Genomic DNA, 17,263 nt, shown 5'->3' with positions numbered 1-17,263 from the left:
TCCAGCTGCAATGCTCCCCCTCTCCCACATGATCGGGCTTTCCCTCCACCCGGACTCTTTCCCACCAAGGGAGAAACAGGGGTATTGTTTCACTTAAAAAAAAAAAAAGCCCCCCCAAGAACGCACACTGCCCTCAGTTCCTGCCCCGTGGGCCTGCTCCCGTGGCTCTTCAAGGACACTCTGGGAAGGCCGTCCGCAGGCCCTCCTTCCCAAAGCCCCTCCAGTCAGGGCCTGGCCCTCACTGGTCACCACTGGCCCCCACAGAGCCGAAGCCCCAGCCCCTCTCTAATCCCACTCCCACTGCCCTGACATCGTGGCCTTCCTGCTTCGGACACCACACTCTTGCCGCCATCTTTCCTTGGCTCTCTACAGCCTGCACATCCAGAGCTCAGCCCTGGGGCCCCTTCTCTTTCCCAGACACACCTACTCTCCAAGCGACCTCCTCTAGGCCGGTAGCTTTAAATGCCCCCCCCCCATATTTCTAGCCCCAACTCTGGCATTGAACTCCAGCCTCATAAATCCAACCACCTCCTCAGCATCCCATCTGGATGTCCAACAAGTTGACCTGTCCCCAGAGAACTCTTGATTGCTCTGGAGCCCGCTCCACCCTGGTCATCCCCATTCCCAAAAATGCCATCACTGCTCACCCAAATGCTCAACCCAGCCATGGAGATTCCCCTCCTTCCCTTGTCCCCACATCTCACTGACTCCCCTCAGACTACATCCCGACTCCAGCTAGTCTGCACCCCCTGTGCCACAGACGGTGGGTCAGTACCATCATCTCTCACTCGGAGGACTGTGTGGCCCCCTAACAGTCTCTTTTCCACCCTTGCCCCCTACCATCTATCTGCCAGACCCTCCCCTTTTTAAATTATAAATATAATTTTGACATGTCACACCCCCACCGAAGCCCTCTACTGACTCACCTCACTGAGAAAGACACCCAAGGGCTTGCCCTGCCTGCAGGTAGAACATGGAAGGTCCCAACCTGTTTGCTTACCTTCACCTCCAGCCACTCCCCCATCCCCATCTCCCTTCCAGGCACTTTGTCCCTTTTGTATCCCTCACACACATCAGGCTCCTTCCTGCCCCAGGGCCTTTGCATGTGCCCTCCCTGTGCTGAGATGCTCCTCCCCGATGGCCACAAGGTTCATTTTCTGCCTTGTTAGGTCTCTAATTAACATCTCTGACCCCTAACCCATCTAAAATAGCCAGCCCACCCCTGTCACCTCCTAGCCCCCTCTGTTTTATTTTTCCTTTGTAACACTCATTACTCCCTGATGTTATTTTTTTTTAATTAATAAGCTTTATTTTTAGAGCAGTTTTAGGTTCACAGCAAAACTAAGCAGAAAATATAGAACATTCCCACATATCCCACTCCCGTTTCCCCTACCACCAACATCCCATCAGTGTGGCACATCTGTCATAATCAGTGAACCAGCGTTGACACATCATTACCAACCAAAGTCCACAGGTTCACATTAGGGCTCACTCTTGGTGTTGTACGTTCTGCAGATTTTGACACACATACAATGACATGGATCCACCACTACACTATCACACGGGGTCGTTTCATTGCCCTGAAAGTCCCCTGTGCTCCATCTATTCACCCATCCATCCCTCTCACCCTCCCTCCCTTTCCCCAAAGCCTTGGCAACCATGATCTTTTTATCGTCTCTGTAAGTTTTGCCTTTTCCAGAATGTCATACAGTTGGAATCACAAAGTATGCAGCCTTTCCAGACCAGCTTCTCTCTCTTATTAATTTCTTTAAGGTTTCTCCATGTCTTTCGTGACTCGATAGCTCATTTCTTTTGAGTCCTGATTAGTGTGCCATTGTCTGGACATATGAGTTAATTTAACCATTTACCTATTACAGAATATCTTGGTTTACTTTTAAGTTTTGGCAATTAAACACCCTGACATTCACAATAAACAATAGTAGGTTAAAGGCACTGAGGAGTCCTGCATAAAGGAAACTCTTTACCATGGGTGTACCTGGCTTTTCCCAAATTTGACCAATGACAATGCATCCAGTGCACTGGACAATGCAACCTTCCATCTCCTGGGGCCACAGGCCCTCTGGGCTGGTGCTACCAAACAAGCTTCTCTTTGAAAGAAGAGAAGCTGAGATCCGTAAGGCAGAGCTGGAGGCACCAAAGTACGGAGAACAGTTGAGTCTGGGGGTTTGGAGGATGTGGGTTGGGCTAGGGTGAGGACCCCAAGAGGAATAATGGGAACTAAAATGAGGACCTGACTCTGGCGCCCCATAGCCACACAGCAGCTGGGCGCCCCTGGTAAAGCCACCTCCCCTCTGCCTCTCGGTGTCCCTACAGCAGAAGATCACCCAAGGCCCTACTGCCCAGAGCTTCTGAGGCTACGGGTAGGTTCTTAGGTTGGTTTCTAGAATTCAAAAAGCATAATGCCTCCAACACCCAGACTGAGTCTCTAATTACCATTCCTCATTAAATGGATCCACGGAGAAAAGACAACTCACAGAAACGAGTAAAAAGAATTTGCAAGTCATGTATCTGATAAGTGTCTCATCTCAAGAATATATAGAGAACTCTAAAAACTCACCCATAAAAAGACAAAGTCCCGGATTAAACATTGGAGAAGGATGTGAAAAGGTATTTCTCCAAAGAAGATATACAAAAGGCCAATAAGCACATGAGGAGACGCTCATATCCCTCATCATTAGGAAAACGCCTATTGCAACCACCGTAAGATGTCACCTTACACCCACTAGGATGGCTACAATCAAAGAGAAGGACGACAGAAAGCGCTGGGGAGGACGAGGAGAAACTGGAACGTTCATACCTGGCTGGGAAATGTGAACCAGTGCGTGGGAAACAGCCTGGCATCTCCTCAAGAAGTTAAAGGTAGATTTGCCAGGTGACCCTGGTACAGATCCAAGAGAAATGAAAGCCTATGTCTGCTTGTACGCAAATGCTCTCAGAAGCATTACTCAGAACAGCCCAGAGGGAGAAACAACTCAGATGTCCACTACTGGATGAGTGGATATCCGTATGATGGAATATTATTCAGTCAAGAAAAGGAATGGTGTCCTGACCCACGCCACAGCATGCATGACCCTTCAAAACAGTACGCTAAACGAAAGAAGCCAGTCAGAAACGTCTCGCACGAGTCCACCTACTATACAAGCATTATCTAGAACGGGTGAGTTTATAGACACCGAACGTAAAGGGGGGGGGCTGCCAGCAGCTTGAGGAAGGGGAACTGAGGAGTAAGGGCTCAAGGGCATGCGGTCTCTTTCTGGAGTGATGGAAATGTTCTGGAATTAGACAGTGGCGATGTTGCACAATTTTGTGAATGTGCTAAAAGCCACTGAACTGTACATTTTATTTTTTTTTTAAGATTTTATTTATTTATTTGACAGAGAGAGAGAGCATAAGCAGCGGGAGCAGCAGGCAGAGGGAGAGGGAACAGGGAGCCCCCACATGGGGCTTGATCCCAGGACACTGAGCCAAAGGCAGACACTTAACCGACTGAGCCACTCAGGTGCCCCCGAATTATACATTTTAAAAGGGATAAAATTATGATATAGAATTATATCACAATTTAAAAATATATATATATAAAATGACCCAGAGCTCCCTGAAGAAATGGCTGATTGCAGCTCTGAGGAGCCTAGAACATCTTCATTCCAGAAAGCGAGGACAATTCCAAACACCAGTGCACCTGTGTGAAAAGGATGCCAGCGTCAATTTCAAGAGGCTCCCACTGGCCCTAATGGGACAACTTAAACATCGTTGAGAGTAATGAATCCAAGGACTGAAACTCATCAAATTTATAAAAATCCATAATGATAATAAAAATCAAAATCTAAAAAACAATCTTAAAAGTCTGCTAATAACCAAATGTCTACAACAATGTGGAACACCAGGGTCCAGCACACACTGTCTACACGTGTGCGGACTGTACAACCACTTCGGATAACAGGGTAGCACCAGCCAGTGAGTGTGAAGACACACCCCGTGACCCAGCAATTCCGCTCCTAGGTATACACCCTGCAGAACTGCCTATGAGTGTGGCGGCGCCTGGGTGCCTCAGTCGGTTAAGCGTCTGCCTTCGGCTCAGGTCATGATCCCAGGGTCCTGGGATCAAGCCCCACGTTGGGCTCCTGAGCAGGGAACCTGCCTCTCCCTCTGTGTTCTCTCCCTTGTTCTCTCTCAAGTAAACAAATAAATAAAAATCTTTAACTTAAAAAAAAAGAGAACTGCATGAGTGGTTTATTCAGAGAATGTTCAGAGTAGCATTCTTCACAACAGCCACAAATCAGAAACAACCCCGATCATGAAAATGTTAGCCTGGATAAGTAAATCACGGTGTATTCACACATTAGAACACTATACAACAAGAAAAATCAAAGAATCACTACTACAAAGAACACTCTAGATGCATGCTAAAAAGAAAACGTTAACTGAAAAAAACCCAGCATGGGGCGCCTGGGTGGCTCAGTCAGTTAAGCGTCTGCCTTCAGCTCAGGTCATGATCCTGGGGTCTTGGAATCGAGCCCCACATCAGGCTCCCTACTCAGTGGGGGGCCTGCTTCTCTCTCTCTCTGCAGCTCCCCCTGCTTATGCTCTCTCTGTCAAATAAATGAATAAAATCTTTTTTTAAAAAAAAAGGAAAAGGAAAAAACCCAGCCATTAAAGAATAGTAATTCTATTAATTAAAATTCAAAGAGAGACAGAACTATTTGGTTTTGGATGCATACTTCCGTGGTGAAACCAAACACAAAGCAGCTGATAACACTAACTTCAGCATGGCGGGTCCCTCTGGGAGGGAGGCCCAGTGGGGGAGAAGGGTGCCAGGGGGCTTCTGCAACTATACCAATTCCCTGGTTTTGACCTACGTGGTAGTGACTTGGATGTTGGCTTTGTATTGATTTGTGAAAATGCATAACCTTTTTATTTTATACACTTTTGTATTTTAAAATGGGAAAAATACTCACTGGTCACCTTTGGGGATGGCTAGAGCACAACTCATTTTTTTTTAAAGATTTTATTTATTTAGTTATTTGAGAGAGCAAAAGGGGGGGAGGCGGGAAGAGGGGCAGAGGGGCAGGGGAAAGCAGACCCCCTGCTGAGCAGGGAGCCTAACATGGGGCTGGATCCCAGGACCCTGAGCTGGATCATGACCTGAGCCAAAGGCAGATGCTTAACCGACTGAGCCACCCAGGCACCCCCCCCAAATCATTTCTTTTAAAACTGATAAAGGGAAAGAAACAAGCTTTTCTGCTGTACATACCATATTTCAGAATAACAAAATAAATGAAGAGGGAAAGTTCTTTACAGAAGTCTAGCTAATGCAAACAAAATGATCTAATTAGAAAATCACCATTTGGTGAGGAGGAAAATATGATGGAAATCAGACGTTAACTTGCAGTAAGAGTGGGGTAGCCACAGCTCTTGAGGCTCCCGGCTCCCCTGCAGCCGCTGTGGGGGGCGCCTCACTGCCCTGCAGACCAGAACACTGCAGCCATCGGGCCAGGCTCCACTGGCCACACCAACAGGGCGATGGAATTTTTATGCATGTGCTTTGCATGCTATTTCATGTCCAGAATTTGCACAAATATTCCTGGAGTTCTTGCCAAGTGGGACACAGACCCCTCCTGGGCGTAGCTCCTGGTGGGAACATCGAGGTCTCAGGTTTGGGAAAGAGCCTGGCTTGTAGCACCCAGCTCAGCTGAGCAGTGGTCCAGAGCAGCCTGGGGATGGGCTAGAAAAGGGTCCTGGGGGGAGCAGGGATCTCAGGAATCGGGAGCTGATGCAAGTTGGGGCCCCCATCCCCATTGTACTGCCTCACAGACCCCCATCCCCAAGGCAGTGGGGGGCCCTCCCCACCCTTACATACCTAATGCTGCAGGGTTGTGACTCGATTTCTCCCCGTTGGGCTTGTCTTGATCCCATTTGGGGAGTGATGAGGCGCAAAGGAAGCCCGCTGTGATTTGCCACCCCACCCCCAGCCCTGTCCAGGGGCACCCAGGCCAAGCCAGCTTTGCAGCTTACCAGGCCAGCTGGTGTGAAGGGGAGGGGCCCCCAATGCCCAGGCCTGCGGAGGCTGGCCCAAGGGCCCACCCAGCCTGTCAGCACCAATAACAAAAGGGCTGGGGGAAGGGACAGAGGCAAGAATCCAGGGCCATGTAGGGTGGGGGAGACCTCGCATCAGAGGTGCCCTGTCTGGGGCCTGGCCAAGTGGGGCAGGTGAGATGGCAGCTGGTCACCCAACACTTGGGGAGCAGGACAGGGTAGCAGTCTGGTGTCCGATGGAGCTGCGGATAGAGGTGACACCAGATAGCCTGCAGGGGGTGGGGCAGGGTGGGGGGGGNCAGGAATCGGGAGCTGATGCAAGTTGGGGCCCCCATCCCCATTGTACTGCCTCACAGACCCCCATCCCCAAGGCAGTGGGGGGCCCTCCCCACCCTTACATACCTAATGCTGCAGGGTTGTGACTCGATTTCTCCCCGTTGGGCTTGTCTTGATCCCATTTGGGGAGTGATGAGGCGCAAAGGAAGCCCGCTGTGATTTGCCACCCCACCCCCAGCCCTGTCCAGGGGCACCCAGGCCAAGCCAGCTTTGCAGCTTACCAGGCCAGCTGGTGTGAAGGGGAGGGGCCCCCAATGCCCAGGCCTGCGGAGGCTGGCCCAAGGGCCCACCCAGCCTGTCAGCACCAATAACAAAAGGGCTGGGGGAAGGGACAGAGGCAAGAATCCAGGGCCATGTAGGGTGGGGGAGACCTCGCATCAGAGGTGCCCTGTCTGGGGCCTGGCCAAGTGGGGCAGGTGAGATGGCAGCTGGTCACCCAACACTTGGGGAGCAGGACAGGGTAGCAGTCTGGTGTCCGATGGAGCTGCGGATAGAGGTGACACCAGATAGCCTGCTGGGGGTGGGGCAGGGTGGAATCCCAGCTCTAGCACACATTCGCTAGGGGCGCTGGCCCGAAGCCTGAAGCCCGCCTGCGGCCTCAGCCTGCCCGTGGGAATGGGGAGCGGTGCGGCTCAAGTGTGCCAGTCCCACCAGGAGCCCAGCACATGGAAGTGCTCCACAGGTGCCGCTGGGTAAGCGGGGTGTGGACGGACACACCCACAGACAGGAGGGGCTCCCTCGCCACTGAAAGGCCAGCACCCAGGTCAGTACAGCAAACGGCACTGGAGGCCTATCTGCTGCATGAATGCATGAGAGGAATATCAGGAACCAGCAGCCACGAAGAGGGACCCCAGAAGAACCGGAGCTCAAATCCCCGGTCTGCCCCTTCCTGGCTGTGCCACCCCGGGCAAGTCATTCCGCCACCCTGCCCAGACCTGGGCTTCTTCACCCATCACACAGGAAGAGCGGTCGTTAGCAAATACCCTGGGTGGCTCAGCCGGTTAAGCATCTGCCTTCAGCTCAGGTTATGATCCTGGGGTCCTGGGATCCAGTGGAGTTAGGCTCCTTGCTCAGTGGGGAGCCTGTTTCTCCCTCTTCCTCTGCCCCTCCCCCTCCACTCCTCTCTCACTTTCTCTCTTTCAAATAAATAAAGTCTTAAAAAAGAAGAAGAAGAAGAAATAAATACATACATACATACATATATATATACATACCCCCCTCACAGCTGATGGCCAGGCTCTGAGCAGCATATGGATAGGAAGAAAGTGGAGGAGGGGTGCTGGATGCCCTGTACGACTGCCCCCCTCTCCTGAGAGCAGGCAGGGGCTTCTGGGTGAGCGGCCTCACCCAAGATGCCTAGGAGGTTATGCCCTCCCCTGGGGTGAGGGGCAGCCAGTGACTCCCTGGTAGGGGGGTCCAAGAGGCCTGGCTGTCCTGACCCCTCTCAAGCGCCCTGCAGCACACCATCCCTGCCCTGCAAACACCCTCCCTTTCCTTCTGCGAGCTTGCCTGCGGTAAATCACTTGCCCAGGAATCCCTGTCTTGGGTTATGCTTCCCAGCATCTGACCTAGGACAGGAAGTATTTTGTAAACTCTGAAGCATTGTTCTATTTTCCAGGAAATGCTGAAAAGAGAGGAGCTGACTGGGAGCCATGTAGGTGAAAAAGGATGTCTGCCCTGTGGGCAGAGTCTGGCTGCCCTGCCCTCACCCAGCTCACAAGCAGGTGTGGGGGGGGGAGGGCAACAAGATTGTAACATCAAGGATGGGCGAGTGCCACGAAGGAAACTAAAGCTGGGGGGGGGGGATGGAGAACAACAGCAGCTATTTTTTTAAATTTTAATTCAATTAGCCACTATATAGTACGTCATTAGTTTCAGATGTACAGTTCAGTAATTCATCAGTTAACAGCAGCTATTTTAGATAAGCTGCTCTGGGAAAGCCTCTCTGAGGAGGTGACATGGGCAGAGATGTGAACATCACAAGCATGCTGACCTCTGCAGCCAAGCACTTCTAGGGAACGGCAATGCAAAGGCAGGAGAATACCTGATACATCCACAAAAGGGCCAGGAACCAAGTGAGGAAGGAGTGGCATGAGATGAGGTCAGAGGTACTATGCAGCTACATCATGCAGGGCCCTGTAGGCCATTACAGTACTTTTTATAGGACTTCGGGTTTTATTCCAAAGAAGAGGGAGTCATTGAAGTTTTGAGCAGAGGAGGCATGGGATCTGATTTAGGTTTTAAAAGAGTTTCTTTGGGGGCGCCTGGGTGGCTCAGTCGTTAAGCATCTGCCTTCGGCCCAGGGCGTGATCCCAGGGTCCTGGGATCGAGTCCCACATCGGGCTCCCTGCTCTGCTGGGAGTCTGCTTCTTCCTCTCCCACTCCCCCTGCTTGTGTTCCCTCTCTCGCTGGCTGTCTCTCTCTCTGTCAAATATATAAATACAACCTTTAAAAAAAAAAAGTTTCTTTGGCTGCTAGGACAAAGAGGGAGGCAGGGAGACCTGGTAGAGGCTGGTGCAATGATACAGGAAAGCTACAGTGGAGGCTCAGAAGGGAGGGCAGCAATGGACGTGGGAAGAGGTGGTTTGATTCTGGGCATTGTGAAGGTCAAGTCAGGAGGGTTTCCTGATGACTGCATGATAGGGAGTCAGAAGACAGATGCACCAATTTACAGAGGGGACAGAGGGATGAGTTAAACTACATCCCAGGGATGCAATCAACAGAATCCAGACTGCAGGACATTCTACAGGACAAACCACCTGGCTTCTCCAACAGATCAACTGCCGAGAACAAAGGAAAAGATGGAGAGGGAAACTCGGGATGAACAGAGACTAAGACACGTATCAACCAGTCACAATGTGTGGCCCTTATTTGGATCCTGAGTCAAACTAAGTGCAAAAAAACCAAAACCAAAACAAAACAAAACAAAACAAAGACATGTCTGTAACAACTGGGAACGTGAACCCTCAGTGGCTATGTGACAATATAAAGGAATAGTTTCTTCTTAGATAGAATAACGGCATTGTGATTATGTTAGGGAAAGTCCTTAACATTTCGAGACACATCTTGATGTATTTGTGATGAAATGATGTCTGAGATTTGGTCTGAATTCTAAGGGGGGAGGGCGGTGGGGGCAGAAATGGAACGAGACGGGCCATGAGTTGGGAGGAGTTAAAGCGGAGCAGTAGGCCCGTGGTGGCACTTTATCCTATTCTCTTTACTTCTGCAAAGGCTTACATTTTCCCATAATAGAAGTTTAAAAATAAAGAACAGAAGAGGAAACTGAGTCCCAGGCAAGGTGCTGAATGGCCCAAGGCCCCTCCGTGAGTGGGTGCAAGGGCCAGGATCTCACCCCGCCTCCCTCCCCCATTCCCCAGCCCATGCTCCTGCCCTGCCTCAGCTGTCTCTCTCCGCTTCCAGTGGTTGGTCAAGGCCGGACCCAGGCAGGCCAGAAGGGGGCTGAGCGGTGCTGGGCTACCTGTTCCAGAAAGTCCAATGAGACCAATGGTTTCAAGTATTTGGCATCCGCCCCACTAGCTGCATCTCTCACTCCTCCCTTGGGTTCCTGCGCGGATTTCCTCGCCAGCCCCTACAACCCACCTCTCGGGCTCCAGCCTCTGCGTCTTTGTCCCTGTCGTCACTCTGCCTGGAAGGTGCCTTCCACCTCTCTGAATCTACCCGCGTTTCCTTCCACCTCGACCTCTGGCAGAAGACCTTCCGTGATCAACCACACTCCGTCTGCGGGAGCACGCATGCCTGTCTGCACTCCCTACCAAGAGGTGCGACGTGCCGTGGCACAGAGGTTAAGAGCAGAGCCTCTGGGGGGGCGCCTGGGTGGCTCAGCCAGTTAAGCGTCTGACTCTTGATTTCAGCTCAGGTCACGTCTCAGTGTGGTGAGATTGAGCCCCGCATCGGGCTCCACGCTCAGCGAGATGTCTGCTTGAGATTCTCTCCCTTTCCCTCTGCCCCTCCCCGCTCTCTAAAATAAATAAATAAATAAAATCTTAAAAAAAAAAAAAAAAAGAGCAGAGCCTCTGGATCCAGACTGCATGGGTGTAAATCTTGCTTTCGCCACTCACTTGCAGTATGACCTCAGGCAAGTCACTTACCCTCAGTTTCCATACCTGTAAAATGGGGATAACCTTATAACACTACTGAGGAAAACTAAATGAGTTCATAAATATGGATAAACGAAACAGTGCCTGGCACATGTCAGTGGAACTCAGGCCCCCTGGGGCCCCCTGCCATTGCTGTCCAGGGCCGGTCTCCCCCCTTCTTGCCCCTCCGCCACCCAGGAACCTCAGTACCACAGACGCTGGGTGCCCAATCACCACTTTCATGGAGACTTGGCTTCCGCGATGCTCCTTCTGCCTTCCTGGTACCCAGACTTACCTTACCCACGTGCCCGTCCCACCAGGTCTCATCCACCCCGGGAACTCGAGGAAGGAGAGGTGAAAGAAGCCCTTGCAGGGACCCGCTTGAAAACAGCCACAAATAAAAATGTAAACCCAAGTGGCGGCATCTGACTCAGATGCCATCAAACTGAGGGGAATGCAATTTAATGCTCACTTTTTTAAGATTTCTAAGAAAAATCCCAGATAGTATCAAGTGTAATTTTAATTATGTTTTTACGAAGAATGACATTTGTTGTATAAAATGCAAACAGCACAGGATCGCTAAGAGAAGAAAGCAACATTCCCCGTACCGCCCGGCACCGAGCCTCTGGCTACCTGCCCCCAGAGGTAAACTCCAGTAGCAATTGGGTGTGCAGCTTTCTACACACGTTTCTGCAATATGCACACACGGACACGTACGTGTATTTTTTAAATTTTTTAAACATCATTCCACAAAGTCACTTGCCTTCACCTGCCCGTACATGCTGACCATCTGTTCTTCTCTCTCAGCGACCGCACGCATGTAAGACGACTCCTGGCACCCAGGAGACGTGCACGGGAGATGCACTGACCAAATCAAAGAACTGAACAGCCGCCTAAAATCGCACCAGCTGGAGACGCCCTAATGATGTCCCCAGCCCTCCTGATGGACACGCACACTGACCTTCTCCACCCAGCTGTCTCTGCACCCTGCGAAGACGTCACCTTGGGAGAAACGGCCGGGTCAAAGCTCCCATCACTATTGCCAGAAAGGCAGTGCCAACCTATTCTACCGGTTTCCCACACCCTCTGCCACATCAGAGGTTTATGATGATGAAAGCTTTTGTTTCTCGAAAGAATTAACATTATTTAGGGAATCCACCCTGGATCCTCAAATCTCCTTAGGAGAGGATGCATCCTTTATTATTGCTGAGCTGCCCTAGGGAACCAAAATCCACAAGTGAAGAGTCATTCTCCAGACAGTAAACAGTTTACAGATGCAAAATTTGAAACATCTCATTGACTTCTAAAAATGGACAGGTTAATTTAACTGTCAACTTCAAGCAAGTATCCACTGACCCCTCCCACAATACAAAAGAAGAGAAAATTAGGACCCCCCCACTCCCTCTCTCTCTCTCCCCTCCCCCATCCCAGTCTAGGGTGGCCAGATTTAGCAACTCAAAATACAGGACACCTACTTAAATGTGACTTTCAGAAAAACAACAAATAAAATTCTCAGCACAAGTATGTTCCATGAAATATTTAGGACGCGCTCAGTCTAAACAATTTCGTTGCTTTTCCTGGAGATCGAATTTAACTGGGCACCCCGGATTTTATCCCGTAAACCTCCTGCAGCCCCTACCCAGCATTTTAACATCGAGTGAATTTTAAACAGCAGCGGAGGCTGCCTCTGCCCGCCCAGCCCTTTGGCATTCTGCTGCCCCTCACAGCCAGAAAGCCTCCAGAAGCACTGGCCGTACCCCCACAGCACACTCCCCGCCCAGAGATGGCCCCACCAACTTCCCTGGCGTTGGAGCTCATGTCCCCTCAGAGCCAGCTGGAGCCAGCTGGCTGCTCATCTTCTCCCCAGGCCCATCACGCAGGTTCCTTCCCACCCATTCTTTCTGGGGGTAAACACTATCTCTCCCCCCAGCTGCTGGGGGGAGGGGCTGTGATGTGGGCACACGACCCTCAGGTGGCAGCCCCTGGGGGACTGCTGCTACAGAGCCACCTGCCTAAGGGTGAGCTGTGCATCCGACCCAGTGCCTGATGGCTGCTGAGGGCTAGAGGTCTGACCATTCCAAGTTCGGCTCCCGAGGGCCAGTCTAGCTCCAGAGCACACGCTGGGTCCCTGGGGTTGTCTGCCAGGGCTGCTTTGGAGCTCCACTTCTTTCTTTACCCTGTTCTGCCTGCTTCCCACCTGGCTGACCACTGGCAAGGCTCAGGGACCACTCCCCACCTGCACGGGAATCACGCCTCCACTTTCTACCCCACCTGTCCCCAGTCCCCACCTCCCCCCATCCCCTGCCCCAGTCTGCAGCCCCTGGCTGGAAACCAGCCACAAAGTGGCCCACCCATCAGGTGGGTGTGGTGCTGGCTAATGGATTTTACTTGGCTTTCCAGTACTTTCTACTTTCTACATTTTCCACAACAAGCACATCTTACTTTGGTAATAAGAAAATACAAGCTTTTTCTTTTTTAAACTTAAGAAAAGTGTAAAACAAAACCAAACATCCCCCCTCCACACTCACTCCTTCCCCATCCCTCCCACCTGTTTCCCTGGGAGGACCCCCACCCCACCCCAAATCAGTGAACTCGTCCACCCTTGTCCCACCAGGCCGTTTCACTTCTCCAATCAAGGCTTTCTACCACCAGCCTATCCTTGCTGGGGGGCTATATGCAAATTTACGAGCAGTTTCCTCAACTCCTACCGGGAGAAGAAAAATTTTTTATGTGTCCTGAGATTGGTGATGTTAGGGACCAATATGCATTCACTCATTCTACAAGTGAGCTCCAGTGACCTGTGCCAGGCACTGGGGACACTGGGGACAGAACACAGACCCTGCCCTCTTGGGCTTCATAGCCTTGCACTGGGAAGATAGGGCAACACCCCAAAGCTGGCAACACCCAGAAGGCGCTGGGTGAGGGGAGGTGAGGGAGCAGGATGCCTAAGTCTGGAAGCTTCTGGGAGGAACAGAAGTCTCTGCCCCCCCCCCCCCCCCGCAGGGTTAGAAAGAATGAGGAGGGACGAGGAGGGGGAGTGTTCCAGTGGGGGAAGAGCCTACGTGCAGGCCTGCAGGTGAGAGAAGTGTTGACTTACTTGAGGAACTGACAGCAGCTCAGAGCGGCTGCAGGGCAGAGGGAGGGTGAACGGAAGGCGGACACCCGGACTTGGGGAGGACAAAAGTGCCAAATTAAGGAGACTACCTGTTGTCCTCAGGGCAATGGACAGCCATCAAAGAACGCAGAGCAGGGGAGTGACCCAGGGTCAGGTGTGCGTCCTACAAAGTTCACAGCCCTGCTCACTGATGTGGATTCTTATTCTCGGCAGCCACAACCTACAGTCACAATCGGGCACATCCCACGCACCGTGCGTGAACTTTGGCCACGGAGCACCTGAAACCTGTATCTCCATGGAGACAGCAAGCCCCAGCAGGCAGCTCCGCAGCCCTCTCGCTCTTGTAATAGGGAATACGGGTTAAAAGCAAGGACTCCGGAGCCTAGGTTCAAATCCTAGCTCCTCCACTTTCCAACTATCTGATCTTGGACAGATAACTTCTCTGTGCCTTAGTTTCCTCATTTGTCAAATGGGGCTAATAACGGTACCTACTTCACCGGGCTACAGTGAGGGCTGAATGAGTTATAGTTGGACCAGGACCTGGCACATGACAAATGCTGTGTGCTGTTAGTTTTTGCGGCTATTACCGTCCCATCTGCCGGAGAACTCCAGGGCCAACTAACTAACCCATCCTCCACTTGCCTCCCCCTCCCCCGGAAGCACCCCTCCCATCCTCTCTTACTCTTTCCATGACTAGGGGTCAAGACAGAGTCAGACAGGGGGAACCTCTGGGTTCTAGAACAATCCCACTCTGACCTGGCTCTGGGGCCTCACCCTAGCTCCCTTGAGCCCCATGGAGAGAGCACTAGACTTAGAGCCGGGAACTGAGTGTCACCCCTGGCTCTGTCACCCCTATCACCTTCTCTGGGCCTCAGTTTCCCCTTCTGTAAGGCCAGGATAAAAACATCTTGCCGATGTCTCATCAGCACGGCTGTCAAAGGAGCAACAAGGGCTGGAGAAAGCTCTGCTGAATGTCCACATCTGTCACAGACCCCAGAACCCCTGGCCTCCCCTTCGGGCCTGGGTTACCTCCTCCACAAAATGCAGTCTTGAGATTCGCTCCGAGCTCACTGTGAGGCCCCAGAAGCTGAGGATGGCCTAGCTGAGGCCTTCCCAGGTCCCCCGATGCTGACCAGGACTTTCCCAAGTGCTGGGACAGAGACAGAGACCCATGGTCTGAGCTGAGCACCCCCGAAAGTGAGTGACAACCCCGAGGCCTGAGGAGAGGCAGACCTTCACCGGGGCCTTCCACCAAGCCTGGCTTAAACCACAAACTCAAACCAGGGCCCAGAAAGACACCCTGGAGCCATCAGGACTGTGACGTTTATCTCCAAACACCATAGGTGCCCATTAGTTGCAGGACCAGGAGGGGCCTAAATGGGACTGTCCGACTTTGGTGGCTCTTGGTCCTGGGGGATGGAAAGAAAGCCCAAGAGGAGCCTCACTCCCCATCTGCAGGTTGCCAGCTATCTCCCATAGTTCAAACCCATTCATCCACTCATTCCACAAACATTCACTTGGTGCCAGACTCTGGTCAGGCACAAGGTCAATGACAGAAATGAACCAAACAGATTCCTACCCCGAAGGCACTTCTGGTCTAGAGGGTGACAGACAGGACATAAATAACTAAACCACAGGCAGACTAGGTCGAAGAATGCTGGGCGGGAGGCAAGGATCTCACCTGGGTATCAGGCAGCTTCCTGGAGGGGGTGGTTTGTGAGTGGTGATTTGCATGTGATGGCAAGGTCAGGTGGGTAAGGGATAGGACCTCCAACATCGCAGACAGACAGCGCTGTTTGCACCCTGGCTGTGTCAGAGCCAGAGCAATGTGGGTTATTTATGGTTGTGCCCAGAGAAAAGCAGCCACATGTGTCACTGCACGTGGAGGGCAGAGCTGGGCTGCGGGGGGAGGGGGCCGATGGGGCTTGAAGCTGGGTCTGGCCAAGCTCTGGGGTTCGCCACCAGGGCCCTCACACCCTGATGACCTTATCATCTTTCCATGCCCTCCTAAGGCAAAAATAAGAGGGAGAGGTAATTCCAACAGGCAGCAAGTGGCGGGGGGGGGGGGGGGGGGGGGGGGGGGGGGGGGGCGGAGCGCGGTGCCAGGAAGACCATGGTTTGTGCTTATTTGCAGGCTATGTAGCATCACCTCCTTCTCCTCGCCCCCCTCCCATCCGGCTATGGGGGAAGGGGTGGAGGAACAGAAGAAAATATCTATAATTGTAAACCAGACAGCGCACAGCGCGCTTCAACTGCTGTGTTTCTCCCAGCCCACTCTGATCCATAAATAGCTTACGCACCAAGCAGGCACAAGCCCACCCACCCAGCTGGGACCAGACCGCCCCAGGCCAGAGACTCGGAATGCCCGGGCCTGGGTCCCAGCTTCCCAAGGAACCTAGTTCCAGCATTTTCCCCCGGGTAAAGGCCTCCGCCGCTCGCTGCCAAGGGGCCCGGCTCAGGGGCATCCTGGCACTGCCCGGGTGATGCCCGCGAGCCCCGGTGCCCGCAAAGCAGCCCCGGCCGCGCGCCCGCCTTCTCTCCAGGTAACTGCCCAGTCCTCCCCCGAGCTCCGAGACACCCGCCTCTGCGTCCACCGCAGACGCGCACTCCCTAACCCGCCCCCTCCCTGCGCACCGGCTCTTCCAGAGCCAGACCCCCTACCTGGGGGCAGGGGCGCCCGGCACCATCGGCGGCGCCACGGGGCAGAGCGGGGCGTCTGGGGCCGGCCTCAAGCCCGGACGACTTCCCGGGGGAAGAGGAAGCTGCGCCGCCGCCGCCGCCGCCGCGTCTCTCCGGACCGCGCCGGGGCTGCGGGAAGGAGGAAGGTCAGAGCCGAGGANGGGGGGGCGGGGGGGGCGGGGGGGAGGCGTGCACAGATGCGCGCAGATTAGAGAGGCATTTTTAGCGAGCCAATGGCTGCTCGGCGCAGGGCGGCGCGGTGCCTGCGCAGGTGGAAGCGCCGCGGCCGCTGAGGAGGCAGCCCCCGGCTTAGCAGGCGCCCCCGGGTGCGGGGCGGGGGGCGGTGCGGGGAGCGCGCGGCTCCCGCAGTCCCCCGGCCGCGTCCTGGGGGTGCTTCCGGCTGGGCCACGGGGGCTCTGCGGCGGCCGGGGGGGCGCCGGGTGCACCCCCCTCTCCTCCTCCCCGCAGCCCTCCTGCCAGCGCGCTCTGGAGGTGGGGCGGGGGGTCTCCTCTCCCCTCCCTGCGCGTTCCACACCTTCTGGGACATTCCTCCGGCCCAGTCTGACTGTCCTGTCCGACAGTCCGTCTGTCGGTTTCTGGCCTCTCCCAATCCTGCGACTTCTGGGACGAGCGGGTGCGTGTATGGTGGGTGCTTGTGGGGGGTGAGGGGGGTGGGGGCGCGTTCTGGAGTGACCGCCCCTCTTCTCCCACCGCCGCATCCCCCCAACATTAGCTTCGCCCAGAAGTACCCCTATTGTCCTTCAAGGGGCAGCCACTACCCCTCGTGCCTTAGTTCCCTCTAGACCTGCTGTCATCAGGACAGACCCTAGGCCGTCTCCTTGGGGCTCTCTGGGAGGCTTGTTGTGACCCCCCAAAGGCCTTCACTCTTCTTGACTTGAACCCTAAGTGCTTCCGGGAGCCTGGACACTGCAGGGGGACTGGGGCAGCTCTCTCCACGGCAGATCCATGCCAGGGGCTGATG

At 53.5% G+C, this 17,263-nt stretch overlaps 1 protein-coding gene across 1 annotated transcript in view; it reads right to left on the bottom strand.

Annotated features, from left to right (window-relative positions):
- The window catches only part of PACSIN1 (protein kinase C and casein kinase substrate in neurons 1), a 55,911-nt gene extending 39,499 nt beyond the window's left edge, over positions 1 to 16,412 (bottom strand). Inside the window, exon 1 of the mRNA XM_034660569.1 lies at positions 16,264 to 16,412. The gene's annotated coding sequence lies outside the window, so the exon portion shown is untranslated. The remainder of the gene's footprint in view (positions 1 to 16,263) is intronic.
- Positions 16,413 to 17,263: the final 851 nt, after the last annotated feature.

Source organism: Ailuropoda melanoleuca, chromosome 5 (assembly GCF_002007445.2).
Source record: "Ailuropoda melanoleuca isolate Jingjing chromosome 5, ASM200744v2, whole genome shotgun sequence".
NCBI lineage: Eukaryota > Metazoa > Chordata > Mammalia > Carnivora > Ursidae > Ailuropoda > Ailuropoda melanoleuca.
This window is presented reverse-complemented; position numbering and strand designations above follow the sequence as displayed.